This window comes from Carassius auratus, unplaced genomic scaffold (genome assembly GCF_003368295.1).
Source record: "Carassius auratus strain Wakin unplaced genomic scaffold, ASM336829v1 scaf_tig00006513, whole genome shotgun sequence".
In the NCBI taxonomy this organism is placed as follows: Eukaryota; Metazoa; Chordata; class Actinopteri; order Cypriniformes; family Cyprinidae; genus Carassius; species Carassius auratus.
In genome coordinates this window covers 1-5,069 of record NW_020523761.1, presented here as the reverse complement: position 1 = coordinate 5,069, position 5,069 = coordinate 1, and the positions used below count along the sequence as shown (strand labels likewise).

The 5,069-nt window shown below is 37.1% G+C and overlaps 1 pseudogene; it reads right to left on the bottom strand.

Annotated features, from left to right (window-relative positions):
* Positions 1 to 460: 460 nt before the first annotated feature.
* On the bottom strand, positions 461 to 4,811 carry LOC113071195 (scavenger receptor class A member 3-like; annotated as a pseudogene).
* Positions 4,812 to 5,069: the final 258 nt, after the last annotated feature.

Genomic DNA, 5,069 nt, shown 5'->3' with positions numbered 1-5,069 from the left:
GCTATGATATTTTTTTTTGTAGTGAAAACATATTACATTGACATTGTGCATTTACTTGAAGAGAAACCTAACTATTATGTATTCTACATTTCCAAAATTGCAGTTTAGTACTTGCCACTTAATATATATATATATATATATATATATATATATATATATATATATTTATATATATATATATATATATATATATATATATTCAGTAATTAAACAGCCAGACAGTAATTTGACAATTCAAATCTTAAAATGGCAAGTTTTGTACATTTTACAGTAACATGTAGCAACAACCGAAATGCAATGTGAAATGTTATAAAACATTTTGTCCTTGCTGGGTAGATAGCTAACCATATTGTATACATTTGTTTCATGATTTCACTATGAAATGACAAAAGTATTAATGAAAATGGAAAATATTTGGTTAGTGAACTTGGGGAAAAAAAGCTTAACAAAAATGGCCCCCTCTTTTTTACATTTGTATAACCCTTTATTGGTGTGCAAAGAGAATAAATTGTATGCCAACTCATGAAGTCCTCCTCAAAAACCCATTATTAACATAAAATTATAACTGTTAAAATTCTATATTTACAAATTGGGAAATCAAACAAATATGAACATTAAAACTTAATGTTGTACATTGCCAGTCAATTAATACATTTGTCTGTACAGTTCACACGGCTCATTGCCTTGGTTTTGCAATTTCATGCAAAGTCAGCAATTGTAAAATGTGTTCATTTGAACTTTTCGCACAGTGTTTCATAAACTTGTACCTATGGTACCTTTAATGAGTGGAAATATTTGGTTTACTTGAACTCGTAATGAAAATCATGTTTCAGAGTACCAGCTCTGAATGTTCTGTGATTATGAGGCAAATGCAGCACTACTAAATAAACTTCATAAAAAGCAATAAAGCAGAGTCTCATTAGTCTTATGGTTATCTGTGTTTATATGCTAACGCTGGTTAAAGATTGAGTCTATTGGTTGGTACCTAGTATGATCTATGGTTGCATAGCAGCCTGGCTCTGTAACCACTCTTAAAATAAAAATCTTTGAGAAATGGCTCTGTATTGTGTGTAAGAAATGTGCTTGAGGTCTATCCAAAGAGTGTTGAAAGCCTTTACAAAGTGTATTGTTGTTGCAAGCTCCAATGTTTGAGGAATGTATATGTGGGCCTCTAAGATTCCAAAGAGTCCCCACCATTGTCTTGTTTAGAGAGACATCTCCAAGTCAACGTTTACCACCACCATTACTCTGTCCAGAAAGGCAGTCAGTGCATTATCATTTTTAAGGTTTATGTCTATCTGCTCATGAACTCTGAGAAGGCTCCCCTGGTGGTCCAGGTATTCCACGTGGCCCCTGTGGTCCCACAGGTCCTTGTACTCCTACTGGTCCTGGAAGTCCATGCACCCCTGGGAGTCCAGCTTCCCCTCGGATACCTGCCACTCCTCTGGGGCCAGGAATTCCATCCTTCCCAGAAGCCCCCATATCACCCTTTTGTCCCTTTTCACCACGAAACCCTGGTGGCCCTAAAGACCCCTTTTCTCCTTTAAGTCCTGGACCACCTTTAATCCCAGAAGGTCCTTGCACACCTTGATCACCCTTGATTCCCATAGCACCCTTAACTCCTTGAGATCCACGATTCCCTGCAAGTCCCCTGTCTCCTTTCGGTCCTGTTACACCTACAGGTCCTTTGCCTCCTGATTCTCCCCTGTTTCCCTTTGGACCTGGTGGACCAGACACACCTATAAAGAATCCAGAAAAAAAGACACTTAGAGACATAAAGAACATGTATGAACCTATTTTTTATAGACTCTACAACAGAGGTCTTCAAATCCAGTCCTAGAGGACCACTGTCCAGCAGAGGTTAGCCCCCAACCCTAAGTTAATCATGCTCTTCAGAATTGGTTAGGGCTGGAGTAATACTCTGCAGTTCAGTGACCCTACAAGACTGAATTTGAGGAACTCTGCACTAAAGGTAGACCACAACCTTTCAGAATAGTGACGTTCTGAATCAGCTTTGCATGACTGGTGTCTACCAGCTTCATCTCCTCAATCACCATGGATAGGTTCCTCACATCAGCATCGAGGCGTACATTCATCATCATGTACTGCATTCTCAGAGTGTCAGCTAGGTGAAGAAGAAGCAAGACTGTGTTGTTAATGTTCTGCAAATCTTCTGTGTGACTGTTCAGTCTGGATTGGCAAGAGGAACTCTCTTGGTTGATGTATTGGTACATGCTCTGGACATGGCTGACAGTTCCTTTGAAGCTGGAAGAGCGTGTCAATCTCCATTTCAATGGACTTTATTCTTGCATCCAAAGTCACAAAGCGTTCCCTGGTCCGGTTCTCGTAGTACTTGGAATGGTATTGGTGGTCATTCATGTTCTCCTCATGTTCATCAGTGTAAGATGAGACATTGTCCAGTTGCATCTGTAGGTTAATGACTTGCAAAGTGAGGTCATGAACCATCTCTGAACTCATACTAATACGCTGGTGGGTGGCAGAGACACTATTTTGAAATAGCCCTCACAGTCTGTGTAGTTATACTGGCATTGGACTTCAGGGCACTTAAAACTCTGCTGTAGTTCTGCCAATCTGATGTTATTTTTTGAAGCACCAAGGTTTCCTCCTCTGCCTTTCTTTGAAGTGCACCTATCCACAATGCACTAAGGGCAACAGTAGTGTTGATTTGTTTCATTGTGGCCTTCAAATCATATTGATCCTCAACAAAGGTTTTCATCCCTTGATCTGTTTCATTTGATGACAACCTGCCAGCCAGTTACTTGATCCAGGTACTGACCCAGAGACTGGTTTATACGCTTGATGAAAATTCCAAAGGACTGGAGGTCTCTAGTCATTCTGTTGCTGGATTGTGTGAGACTTTGCTGGATTGGGTAGCCTGGTCCAACTTCTGCTCTTGACTGAGTAGCATCCTGGTGGATATCCTCATATTCTTTCTTCAGTCTGGCAATCTCCTCTTGGTATTGGTGCAACATCTAAGCAGTTGGAATTGTTATTTACAGCGCTGATATCTGCAATACAACCACCCAACCAGTGAATCCCTTGTCCAACTAACACAAAATACACTGTAAATTGCATGAAAATGCAGTTTTGTTTTAACAGACTAAGCACTCTGTGTGCACAGCTGTTTTGTAGGCCACCATTTCTGTAATAAATAATTCTTCATGGGGTTTTACTCTCTGAGGGGTTCAGTGACCACATTTTAAAGTTCTTTTTGTATTTTCATTTTCCTGTTGAAGATCAGTGTTTTAACTATAATTAAAACTAATAAAATAAATAAAGCTTATACATATATTAGATACTTTTGTGAATTGTTGCCTTTAAGTATAATAGTATATAAATCGTATTGAAATAACACCGCTGTAGATTTTATGATACATACCAATTCCAAAAATGCATGTATTGTGAAATAAGAATTCTTACCTTTTATACTCTCTTGGACCTTGGAAATCTGTTTGTTGCTAAATGTTTCTTCTTTAGATAAGTTGTCGACTCTCCTGAAAACTGACATGACAAATTTATTGATATTAAAACCATTATTTTAGAAATTGAGGTGATGTGAAACAAACAAATAAACAAAATAAATAATAAATGTTTTATACAAATTTCTAATTCTAAGCAGAAATGTGAAATATGTGCATAATATTGTTGGAACGGTGAATGCATCTTAAGTGATCTCTGTTTTCTCAGAGAATAAATGTGTTTGGAAATCTTTTCAGAAACTTTCTTTACACACCAATACTTAATCTTGGACTATGGGGACTGGTAAATTGTAATGGAACCTCATTTGTGGTTGTAATGTTCTGTATATTTCAGCTGTATGCATGCATTTCACCTGCTGTATTTAAAAAAAATACTTGTGTTACTTGATCAGCTTGTCTTGTGCAAACTTCAGATTACTTCCTACATCAAATTCCTTAACATAACAGTATTCATATTACACACATTACTGCTTGTTATACAACAACATTTTTGAGGAGTTACAGCAATATGAAACAGATGTGTATGTGGCATCATTATGAAATATTTAGTAGTTAGACCTGTTTTTTCTTTAAATGAAACCATCATCTTGTCATCATATATATTTCATCGAACCAAACAACATTCTTCTTGATTTGTTTTGCTACAGTTTAACTAGGTTGTTGGCTAACATGGTAGCATCACTTCCTGCCACTAAAAAATGTTCAAGAAGTTCTTGTTGAAACTCCATTGCATCTGAAACTTGGGTGTGTTGTTGTGGTGAAATATATGGATTTGCAGTTCTTTCACTAATGACTTTTGTTGTAAGTGGGGCAAATTATTCAGATTTGGCATCCAACATCAGATATGATGTGAGATTTATTCTGTGGGAAAGGTTTTGGCTTACTTCTAACTACTAAATCTGGAAATTGTTGACTTTGAGCGTTATGCTGAATCAAAACCCACATGTTGTAACCCACATGTGTTTGCAGGATGAAAATTGGGGTGCCCTACATTCCTTTCTCTGGCCCATAACTGACTCCCCCCAGCAGTGTCTTGTCATGTGAAAAAATGCTGATTTTTGATTCAAGATAAAGCATTTATATCTACCTCATAGCTTTGTTCACTTTGGCATCACTTTAAACAATGAAAAAAAAAAAACATGTTGCTAAAATGGTTGTTAGAAAACTTACCAAGGGATGCCAAGACAGCCACTGCAATGATAAGCAAAGCTAAAAAGCCATAGAGCATTTTGACAGCTAGCTGAAGAGAATGTGTCTGCTGACATTTCATACATCCTCCTCTAGCTCTTCCTGTGGACACACATACACACTCTCATTTGTCATAAAGAAACCTGGTATTCACTCCAGATATGAGCTTGATCATAAATTAGCCATTATACCCTAACTCTACCCTAAAAAAAATTAAAACTTGATCCCAGAATAAACATTAAAAAGGCTGTTAACATTCAAATATTTGTACAGCAGTGCCTGAAAAAATAGACTATGTGACTAATAATTAAACTCAGCTCACAAATTCTGTAAATAAAGCTTTTCTAAACACTGAACATTTGCCAAGAACTGAACATTTTA